The following is an 11,888-nucleotide window of genomic DNA, read 5'->3' as shown; positions in this document are numbered from 1 at the left end:
TGTCATTGTTGTCGTCCTCTGACGAGGCCTGCGTGGTTTCGGTTTGACAGTCCCCGCCCGCCACGTTTTCCGAAGCCCTCCCGGGAGCCAGGGAAGCACTCAGGCCACTCCGGGAAGCAGGTGCCGGCAGCCCCAGCCCCCCTGCTGGTGTCTCCGAGGGAATTTTCCACGTCTGCATCAGCCAGCCGGCCCGGCCCGGCCCAGGCCCGGCCCGGGAGTGGTGTGGGGAGTCTGTCTCCTTCCCAGCAACTGCCCCTCCCCCTCAGCTTTCCAAGTCCTCCTTCTGCGCCCGGGGTTGTGCCGTGCCGGCTGGGACCTCCGAGGTGGACGCCCGGGGGCCTCGCGGGACGCCCTCCCGGCCGCCCCAGGGTGAGAGTCATGATCCGAGGTGGGCCAGGACACGATCGGGGCGGTGGGCGGAGGCTGTGCACTCTCGCGGGCCCGCGCTCCGGATCCCTCCCTCCCTCCCGGGGACGTTTGTGCTGATTGTCCGGTGCCATCTAGCGGCCGCTTTTATATAGTTTCTGTGCTCCGGAGCTCCGGCGACATAGGCAAGGGAGGGGGACTGTTGAAGGACAGGTTGACGCAAGTAATCCATAACCAATCTATAAATCAGAATTGGGGTGAGTTTATTATGAGCCAAATTTGAGGACCACATAGCCCAGGGCCTTCCTTCCCCAAGGAAGGAAGGGCGCCAAAGAAGTGGGGTGTACCGCGTGGTTATATACCGTCAGAGTGTCTATCGCACAGGATTGGAATGTCCCTTTTACAGCACTCACGAGATTGCCCGGCCTGCCTGCCGGGCCTGCCTACCCGGCACAGCGATTCACACAGCAATTGATGAACACTGCAGAGAGCAGGTCTGTGGTCCCCAGCTGGGTGGTCACAGCGGGTCAGCAATCAATCCTTAGCCTAGAGAGAGAGAGGCTTACCCTCCAGGAAATGCTGATGTGGGGGAAGTTACTTTAGCTTAAGGGCATTTATTCTTGTCTTTGTGGCCTAGTAAATGCCTAAAGCAGATAGACAATCTATGCTCAAAGGCCACATCTGGCCCTTTTGGAAAAACAAGGTCAGGCTGAATTCGTTTTACACCAAATGGCTTCCTCATATACTCCAGTATATCCTATTGCTTGCCATTTATTTATCAGACATCTGTGTGGTTTCCCATCCGGGGCTGTGATGAACAGAGCTGCTGAGAACATTCGTGTCCAGGATTTTTCGTGAATGAACATGAAAGTTCTCGGGCCGCTCGGGCGTGGTGTCCTCCAGAGCACCCTTGAGCTTGATGCCTGCCTCCCCAGAAGGACTCACAGGGCTCCACGAAGCTGACTTCCTGGAGCTCCACCTGAGACCGCACGGCCCGAGCCCCCCCCCACCCCCCCACGCCCCCCACCCCCCCCGACCCCCGCGCCAGAAATCACACTGGGGCCCTCAACCACCCAAGGCCCCAGCTAAACAAAGACACTCTTAGGAGGCAGGACGTTCCGAGGGCTTAGAGGTTGCAATTTTCTGTCGTCGTTTTTTTCTTGTCGTTGTTGCTGGTGAGTCTTGGAAACCCCCACGCTGTTTTCCGCAGTGGCCATGCCACTTTACATCACCACCAGGGAGGCGTGAGTGAGTGACTCGGCCTGTCCGTCCGCGACCCCCTCGCTAGCAGTTTGATACTGTTCTCGTATTTTGCTGAAGGCATTCTGACAAATGTGTCCCGAGGATATCTCACTCCGATTCTCATTTGCATCTCCAGGAAACGGCTCACATCTTTTCACGTGCAGATTTGTAAATTCATCGGTTATCTCCTCCTCTCCATGTGAGATGCCTGCTCTGTCTTTTTGTTTATTGTGTATTTGGATTTTTTTTTTTCCCAAGATACTGCTACTGCATTTTGAGGGTTCTTTACAAATTCCAATCAGAGGTGTGGTTTGCACAGATTTTCTGCCCCCAGACTCTGTCCTTGGTCGTTTCGTCCTCTTAAGAGGGTGTTTCACAGAACCTAGGAGTTTAATTTTGATGATTTCCAATGTCTCCATTTCTTTTTATGGATCACGCTTCTGAGGTCAAGTCTTAAAATCTCTTTGCTGGCCCTGTACCCCCAATTCTTTCTCTTAGAATTCTTCCTCCTACAGCATGTTCTAGTTTTACTTCTTACATGGAAGTTGTTACTCCTGAGGTCCCGGTTGCCGTGACGAATGAAGCTCAACTCCCCTCTCTGCCTATTTCTCAAAAGGCCTGAGGCTGGACTACTGCTACAGATTCTTCTGATTTCGTGCTAAATGGACCCACCCGCACCCTCCCGTCCTGCCAGACCGGACCCTTGCACAAAAATCTCCACTTGAAGAGTGTTTTCACCTTAACCAGGACATAAACACCACCCGTGTCCCCACCACCACAAGCCCCCGCCCCTCCCCCGGCTCCCTCCCAACCCGTATAGCTAACACCCATGAAACAAAAATCTCCTGCTACCTCATCCACTTGAGAAGAGTCAGTCTCCTCTAAAGACCTTATCCTCGATGACTTACTGCTGCCTCCCTTTCCCTGGCACAATTCTCTCCCTGGATGTGCCCCATCTTAGACTCGCACAGCTCCACCGCTCGGGGGAGCTGGAGACGATATCCAAATTGGCTCAGACGGTAGCCTCCTCGTTTCAAAATGACCTACGCGTGACATCGGCCGTAAACGTGGTCCAGAAATCAGTGACTTTCGTGTGCCTCCGGTGAAATCCGGAGACCCTGGCATCTGGAACACATCTTCTCCACGTCCTTCAAACCTTTGCTCTCCCTCTTTACCCCTGATAGCCCGCCCGATGGTTCACGGGGAAATGAGATCCCGTCTGGCAAGAGCCGAGTCGTCTCCCCACCACGTGCGAAAAGAAAAGGCACGGGCCCACCCCCCGCCCATCTTATCCTTCTTCACCCACACCATCGTGTCATAAAAATGAGTGCCCCAGAAAAACGTGTCCCTCCTCCTGTCAAAAGCTGAAACCTCGGGTCAAACACTGAGACGGAAAGGACGCTGGGGTATTGTTTTGAGCTACACACAGACGCTTTTAAAGAGGACGACAACAACAAACGAGCAAAACCTTACCCCCATCAGGGAGCAGGTGCAAGAATGGAGTGCTGACTGACCCTCCTTCTTTGCTTCCTGGAAGCAGGAGGTCGGTCAACCAACCAACCAACCACCCTCCCCTCCACACACACACCCCGAGGAAGATGTCCTCTCTATCCCAGGAGGAGAGTGACGTTCTTATCTTATTGGCAAGGTCGGGAAGTTGAGGATGAGAGAATTCTGTACAAACGGACCTCGTTAACGATGTTTACTCTTCCAATCCACGAGCATGGAACATCTTTCCATCTCTTTCTTCTTCGATTTCTCTCGGTAACGTCTTACAGTTTTCAGCGTATAGGTCTTTCACCTCCTCGGTAAAGTCTATTCCTTGCTATTTTCTTCTTTGTGCGGTGATTGTAAATGGGAGTGTATTCTCAACTTCACTTTCCACTAGTTTGTCGTTAGTGTGTCGAAATGTAACTGATTTCTGTCTGTTGATTTGTATCTTGCAACTCGACTGTATTTGTTGATTATTTCCAGGAGGTTTTCGGTGGATTCCTGAGGGTTTTCTATATAGAGAATCGTGTCACCCGCCAATAGTGAGAGTTTCACTTCTGCCTGTCCGACTTGGATCCCTTTTATTTCCTTTTCTTGCCTCATCGATCTGGCTCAGACTTCCAGGAGTATGCCGAATAAGAGTGGTGAGAGCTGGCATCCTTGTCTTGTTCACGTTCTCAGAGGAATGGCTTTCAGTTTTTTCTCCGTTGAGTATGAGGTTGGGCTGTGGGTTTGCCATGTGTGGCCTTCATTCTGTTGAGGTACTTTCCTTCCATGCCCATTTTCTCGAGAGTTTCTATCATAAATGGATGTTGGATCTTGTCCAATGCTTCCTCTGCCTCTATTGAGATGGTCACGTGGTTTTTATTCCTCATTTTGTTAACGTGGTGTGTTCACCTTGATTGATTTGTGGACGTGGAACCATCCCCACATGCCTGGAATAAATCCCGCTGGGTCGTGGTGGATGATCCTTGGGATGTGTTGTATTCGAGTCGTTAATATTTCCCTGAGGATTTTTGCATCGATGTTCATCAGTGATATTGGCCTGTATTTTTCTTGTTCTATGCTGTCCTTGTCCGGTTCGGATGTCAGAGTAATATTGGCCTCGTAGAATGAGTTAGGAAGCTTCCCCTCCTCTTTAATTTTTTGGAAGAATTTGAGAAGGGCAGATATTGAGTCTTATTTGGATGTTTGGTAGAACTCACCAGGGGAGCTGTCTTGCTCTGGACTTTTCTTTTCTGAGAGGTTTTTGATTACCGTTTCAATCTCTTTACTTGTGATTGGTCTATTCAGATTCTCTCTTCTTCTTCTTCTTCTTCTTCTTCTTCTTCTTCTTCTTCTTCTTCTTCTTCTTCTTCTTCTTCTTCTTCTCCTCCTCCTCCTCCTCCTCCTCCTCCTCCTCCTCCTCCTCCTCCTCCTCCTCCTCCTCCTTCTTCTGGAGGAAGATTGGCCCTGCGATAACATCTGTTGCCAATCTTCCTCTTTTTTCTCCCCAAAGCCCCACTACATAGCTCTGTATCATAGTTGTAGAGTTGTAGCTCTTCTATGTGGGACGCCACCTCAGCATGGCTTCATGAGCGGTGAGTAGGTCCACACCCAGGATCCGAACCAGGGAACCTGGGCCACCACAGCGGAATGGGTGAACTTAACCGCTACGTCACCGGGCGGGCCCTCTCTCTTTCTTCTTGATTCAGTTTTGGGAGGTCGCAGGATTCTAAGAACTTATCCATTTCTTCTAGGTTATCATCCTGTCTGTGGGCGTATAGCTTTTCATAACAGTCTCTTATAATCCTTTGCATTCCTGTGGTGTCTGTTGTAACTTCTCTTCTTTCCTTTCTGATTTTATCTATTTCAGTCTTCTCTCTTTTTTTCTCAGTGATTCTGGCTGAGGGTTTGCCCATTTTGTTTATCTTCTCAAAGAACTGGATCTTAGTTTCCTTTCTATTTTATGTATGTATTTTTTTAGTCTCTATTTCATTAATGTCTGCTGTGATTTTTATTATTTCCTTCCTTCTACTGACTTTGGGCTTTGTTTGGTCTTTTTCTAGTTCCTTTAGGTATAGGGCAAGCTTGTTTATTTGAGATTTTTCTTGTTTGTTGAGGTAGGCCTGTTTTTCTATTCATTTCCCTCTTAGCGCTGCTTTTGCTGCAGCCCATAAGTTTTGGTATGTTGTGTTTTCATTTTGATTTGTCTCTAGGTATATTTTTTTAACTCTAGTGAGGGATTACTATTTTTTTTGGGGGGGGGGCCTGGGAAACATTTGCCCTGAGCTAACATCTGTTGCTCATCTTCCTCTTTTTATTTACTTCCTCCCCAAAGCCCTGATACATAGTTGTCTATTCTAGTTGTAAGTCCTTCTAGTTCTTCTACGAGAGCCACCACCACGGCATGACTACTGACCAAGGAGTGGCGTGGTTCCACGCCTGGGAACCGAACCTGGGTTGCCGAAGTGGAGTGCACCAAACTGTAACCCCTAGGCCGTCATGGCTGGCCCAACGTTTTCTGATTTCTCCTGTGATTTCCTCATTGATCCAACAGTTGTTCAGTAGCCCGTTGTTTAGTTTCCACATGTTTGTGACACATATTGAGGCCCTGAGCTAACATCTATTAACAATCTTCCTCCTATTTTCCTTTCTTTTCTCCCCAAAGCCCCAGTAGATAGTTGTATGTCATACTTGTCCATTCTTCTAGTGACTCTATGTGGGATGCCACCTCAGCACGGCTTTAAGAGTGGTGTGTGTGTCTGAGCCCGTGATCCGAACCAGTGAACCCTGGGCCACTGAGGTGGAGCATGCGAACTTAACTGCTACGTCACTGGGCTGGGCGGTCCCCTAAAAATTCTAATTAATGTATGTGATTAGGGGGCCGGCCCTGTGGCGTAGCGGTTAAGTGCTCCCGCTCCGCTGCTGGCGGCCCGGGTTCAGATCCCGGGCGCACACCGACGCACGGCTTGTCAGGCCATGCTGTGGCGGCATCCCACATAAAGTGGAGGAAGATGGGCACGGATGTTAGCTCAGGGCCAGTCTTCCTCAGCAAAAAGAGGAGGATTGGCATGGATGTTAGCTCAGGGCTGATCTTCCTCACACACACACAAAAATATGTATATGTGACTAAAGCTACTAAAAATTAATAAGGGAAACACCTTCATATTCAAGGAAAAGGAAGAAGGGTGTTTTCAGTAAAGACGGTATAAAAAGTAAAGTTTTTTTAAAAAATAACTTTATTTATTTTTCCCCCAAAGCCCCAGTGGATAGTTGTATGTCATAGCTGCACGTCCTTCTAGTTGCCGTACGTGGGATGCGGCCCCAGCATGGCCGGAGAAGCGGTGCGTCGGTGCGCGCCCGGGATCCGAACCCGGGCCGCCAGTAGCGGAGCGCGCACACTTAACCGCTAAGCCACGAGGCCCGCCCGGTCAAGGGTCTTTTGTGTGTTTGCTTGCTTGCCTGTGGATGTTCAGTCGCCCTACTCCCATTTGATGGAGAGGCCATCTTTTTACTCCCGTGGGTTGCTTTTGCATGATGGCCAAAATTCAGTTTTGGCAGGTTTGGCCGGTTCTGTGAAACAATTAATGTTATTATTTTTAACCGGCAAAAGATCTACAACTTTCTTCGTGAAACAATTAATGTTATTATTTTTAACCGGCAAAAGATCTACAACTTTCTTCGTGAAACAATTAATGTTATTATTTTTAACCGGCAAAAGATCTACACCTTTCTTCGTTTTCTAGTTTCAGGGAACAGTTCAACAGGTATCTCATCTCAAACACACGCACGTGCAGACGCACACACACACACTCGCAGCGTGGCCTTGTACGGACGTACTGGAACCTGATCTGTTGAGCGGATGGCTGTGAAGTCTCTTCCCCCACCCCCCACCACTTTCTGTGGGTCTGCTCGCTTGTCACGACGGTAAGGACCGCTGACATCGATATTCTGGTCGCCACTGGTGCATTTGCACCCACGCTCCCCAGCCCCGCGCGCTGTCTCGGGACTGTGTCGCGGCCCGCGCGGAGGGAGACACGTTTGTGTCTCTTCAACCTCCGTGCGGTCAGGCGTCGCCGTCGTTTCCCCGGCGGCCTCTGGGCTTTGCCTGCCTGCCTTGGGAAGCCGTCGCGGGTTGGAAGTGACGGGATGCGGACAGTTGCTCCGTCGTTCCCCTGTCGTCGTCGTCCTCTGACGACTCGCCCGGTTTCGTTTTGGCGGTGCCCCGCCCGCCGCGTTTCCCTGAGTCCTCCCGGGAGCCCGGGAAGCGCTCGGGGCCACCCCGGGAAGCCAGCCGGTGCCGGCAGTCCCGGCGCCCCTGCTGGCGTCTCTGAGGGAATGTTCCCCGTCCCCTCACGGGCGAGCGCCCGAAGCACACACGTTTTCCGAGTCCCTCTCCGGCGGCCGGGGTCGCGCCGTGCCGGCTGGGAGCCCCGAGGCGGATGCCCCCTGGCCGCGCCGGGCCGGGAGATGGGACCCGGGGTGGGTCGGGACGGGGTCGGGCCGCCAGGCGGCCCGGCTGCGCGCCCCGGCCGGCCAGGGATCCGGATCCGTCCCGCTGACGTTCGCGCCGGTTGTCCGGTGCCACCTGGCGGCCGCTTTTATATCGTTTCTGTCCTCCGGAGCTCCGGCGACCTCGGCAAGGGAGGTGACTTGGCCGCGGTGACCGAGGCGGAGTTCCGGGAGGCCGGTGGCAGTGGCGGGATCGGTCCCGGTCGTGCTGGGGCGCGGGCGCGTCGTCCGCCGGGCGGAGATTGGACGTGCAGGAGAGTGTGGGGGGGTGGCTGTCGCCGCGCTCCTCGAGGCCGGCGGGTGTGCGGGGCCGCCCGGACGGGTCGACCAGCAGACGCCGGTGCCACTGCGACCCTCGGGGACCGACCGGGGCCGGCGAGGTGGGGGGGGGAGTTCCCGAGCCCGGCTGGCGTTCCCCGTGCGGCCCGGGTCGTCGGGCCCTCCGTGTCACCGGTTTCTTGCTCGCGCCCCGCTCCGGAGGTCGGGGACCGGCCCGGGCCTTGCGGGGAGGCCCGTGGAGGGCGAGACCGCGGCGGCTCGGCCGCGGGCACGGGTGGCTCCGGGTCGTCGGACTCGACTTTTCTCACCGCGTTTTCCGAGTCCCGCTCTGGCGGTGGGGACCGACCGGCCCGGGCCGTCCGTGGTGGCGGCCCGGTCGTCGGAGGCGACTCCGAGGGATGTTTTTCAAGTCCCGCTCCGGAGGAGAGCGCGGACCGGCCCCCGCCCTCGAGGGTGGGCCGGGGAGAGGGCGTCCCCGTCCCGGACACGTGACCGCGTGGGTCCGGGTCGTCGCGCTGGATTTCTATCGCCAAGTTTTCCGAAAGCCTCTGGGTCCGGAGGTGGGGACCGGCTCGAGAGGCAGGTGGAGCCCCGGGTGGGGTAGGGGGGCACGTGGACGGACGCCGGCCTGCCCGTGTGGGGCCCGGTCGCCTGGGGCGCCTCTGAGGAATCTTTTTTTTCCCCAAGTCCTGCCCCGGAGAGGAGGATGGACCGGCCGCCTGCCCTCGAGGGCGAGACGGCGAGGGTGTACCCGGCCGGGCGCGGGTCCCGCGTGCCCCCGCGCCCCCTCTGCCGCCGCACTTCCGGGGTCGACCAGATGGTCGCGGGGGCTCCGGGGCTGGTGGCGATGGGGTGGTGCTGGGGGCCTGGTGACCGGGCCCGTGATCCAAGGGGTGCCGCCGTGATCCGTGGGTGGGCCCCGTCGCCTGGTGCGGCCATTCTTTCGCCCGAAATGGTCGTTTTTCGCTGCCAGATAGGTGCTGACACGCTGTCTCCGGACGTTTGTCGCCTGGGAGTCGTTGGGCCTCTGGACGCGCGTGGCGGGGCTCCGGGCTGTGACCGTGGGGTGGAGGCCCGGTTCTGCCCCTGCCACTTGAGCCCGCCCGCCTGGGCTGGGCCTGCGCGCCGGCTCCTGTGCGTCCCAGGTGTCCCGATCCGCGGTGCCGCCTCCGGTCTCCAGCACCCGAGGGCGGCGGGGGAGGTGGCGCGGGTCCTCTACCCGGTGCGCTCCCCGCCGCAGGCAACCCCGGTGCGGTCGCGACTACCCCACGCCTCGGGCTCCCGCGCCACCGCGTGTCAGGCGTTCACCTCCTGGGGTCGTGGCCCGCTGCTGCACGACTCCGGGGTGGGGGGGGAAGCCGTGAGGCTGAGGCAGTCTCTCCCTCGGTGACTGTCGCTGTGCTTGTCGTTGTCTCCGTGAGGCGTGTCGCGCCGCGGTGATCGATGTGGTGATGTCGCGCTCTCCTGGGCCGGGCCTAAGCCGTGCCAGGCGAGGGACGGGCGTTTGTGTCAAACGGGCCCGCTCTTCTCGCTCTGCCCACGGGTCCCTCGCCTCTCCTCCCCGCCCGTCGGTGGTGTGTGGAAGGCAGGGGTGCGGAACCCGGCCCGACCTCGCTCTCCCGCCCTCTGCCTTGTGGCGTCGGTGGGGCCGAGGTCTTTGTGACGCAGTGGACACTCCGTGTGGCCTCTCGGCCGCGTCTGGCGAGTGGGCCTCCCCGAGGTGGGGTGGGCCGTGCCGCCGCCGCACCACACGCTCCCCCGGGTGTGTGGGTGTGTGTCGCCCGGTCCTTGGTGGTGCCCCTGGAGCGCTCCAGGTCGTCCGTCAGGTGCCTGAGGCCGAGCGGTGGTGTCGTTTCCCGTTTCCAGCGACCCCTTCGGGTCACCGCTACGATGGTGTGTCTGAGGCGAGACGGGGGTCCAGTCGGTAGGGGAGGCATGCCCGTTTCCCCTCGCGGGGGCGGGTGCCTCGTCGTCCCACCGGCCTGCCGCGTGGAGACTGACTGGCTGGGTGCACGCCGTGTGTCCTCCGTCGCTGGGGCTGGCACGCGGGTGCGTTGAGCGATCTCGGCGGGCCGAGCCAGCGGCATGGCGCTGGCTGTCTTTCGAGGAGTGCCGGTTAGCTGGCACCTCCTTTGGGCTCTCTGCTTCTTTGTCGGTTTCACCTGACGGAAGCTCTGAGTTCCAGGCGTCGCGGGTGCCCCGTAAAGCTTCGATGAGCCCCGTGATGTCAGACGAGAGGAGGAGCCCGTGGAAGCGCGGGCTCGTGGCCCTGACCGCGAACGCTCGGATTTGCCCCATGCTTACCCATACCGCAGACCCACGCATAGCCCCGGCACCCAGGAGTGCCCTCGCGGTCCCGACGGGGGACGATGGGTGGGTGCGACGCGCCCTCGGCGAGAAAGCCTTCTCTAGCGATCCGAGAGGGTGCCTTTGGGGTTCCCGGATCCCCCGGCTGCTGCCCTTCCTTCTCCGCGCGTGGTAGCCGGTGGTGTGACCACCGTTTGCGTGTGGGCAGAGCCGCCCTTTGCCTACCGCGGCCGGCGCCTCCCCTCACCGAGTCGGGGGAGGGTCCCGCCTGGCCCGGCCGGCGTCCGGCGTCTGGCGCGGGGCCGCGCGTGCGCGTGGGCGTGCGCGCGGCCCGCCCGCCGCGTGCCCGGGGTGTGGGGCAAGAGCCCCGTCCGGGCGCCGCCCGCTCTCCCGCGGGGAGCGGCTAGCTCTCCGCCCGCTCCCGTGACGAGCCGCAGCCGGTGGTGGTGTGCGGGCACGGTCCGGGGTACCGCGCCCCGGGCGTGTGTTCCCTCGGGGGCGCGAGCCCCGGAGCGGGCCAGGCGGATGGACGGGGTGGGCGGAAGGGACGGCTCCCGCGGTGGGGGCGTCTCGCAGAGGCCCCGGCGGTGGGGCCGAGCCGAGGGAGGCGCAAGGGTGGCCGAGGCCGGCCGGCGTCCCGGGCGTCACGGGACCGCCTCCGAGTGTCGGTGGCGGTGGGATCCCGTGCCTGTTTTCCCGGTGGCCCGTCCGCGCCCGAGGCCTTCCCCAGGCCGCCTCCCTGCGTGCCCGCTGCCCTTCCTCGCGGTCCCTGGCGTGCGCGCGCCGTCCTCCCCGTGCACGCCGACCTCCCCCTGCCCGGACAGGTGCCCGACCGCAATGGCCACCGCCTGGGACCCGAACGGGCCTCGCCGCGCGGGTGTCGCCTCCGGCTACCAGGGCCGGTGGTGTCCCCGGGTGAGGTGCTCTCGGTCCCGACGGGGGGGTTTGGCCGTGCCGGGTCATCGGCCGGCGGGGGATGTCGTCGCGTGTGCGGGAGAGTGTTGGCCGTGGTGGTGGCCGGGCCGGGCACCCCCGCGAGAGGTGCCGGGGTTTCCCCGAGGCCCGTCGATGTCCCGGGTGCCGCGGGACCGCTCCTCGTGCTGGAGGACCCTGGCGGTGAGATCCCGTGTGTACCCCGGCCGTCGACTCGCCCCCGGAGGTTCTTTTTTCCCGTCTCCTTCTTCGACCTCCCGAGCGCCTCTCGCGGCGGTGCACGGCCCGCCTCTTCTCCGCCACCTTCCCGGCGCCTCCCCTTCGCCGCCAGCCGTCTCACGCGCCCTCCCCGTCCAGTCCGGCTGCCGAACCGGGGCCGCGCACCGGGTGCGGGTCACCGCCCGGGCCCGCCGCGGCCTCCCCCGTGCCCGCCGCCGCCACCCGCGCGACGGCAGCGTTGCGTGCGGGCGGGGGCGCCGTCCCCCCGGCAGGCGCCCCGTTCCGGCGCGCGTGCTCGTCTGAGCGCGAGTCGGGTCCCGGCCAGCCGTCGTGACCGCGGTCGCCGCGCCGCCCCCCTCCGGGGGTGGGCCGGGCCTCGGCCCGGTCCCCGCCCGCGGGGGCGTGCGCTCGGCCGGCCGTCCGGTCTCGACGCGACTGCCTGGTGCCCCGTCCGCGCTCCCGCGTTGCCGATCGGGGCCGCCCCGGGGGCCGCCCCCGCCTCTCCACGCTGCCGCGCGCGCGCCCTCGCGCGCCGGGCGGGCGGCGAGTCGGCCTCG

Source organism: Diceros bicornis, unplaced genomic scaffold (genome assembly GCF_020826845.1).
Source record: "Diceros bicornis minor isolate mBicDic1 unplaced genomic scaffold, mDicBic1.mat.cur scaffold_1081_ctg1, whole genome shotgun sequence".
In the NCBI taxonomy this organism is placed as follows: Eukaryota; Metazoa; Chordata; class Mammalia; order Perissodactyla; family Rhinocerotidae; genus Diceros; species Diceros bicornis.
Note: the sequence above shows the minus strand (reverse complement) of the source record.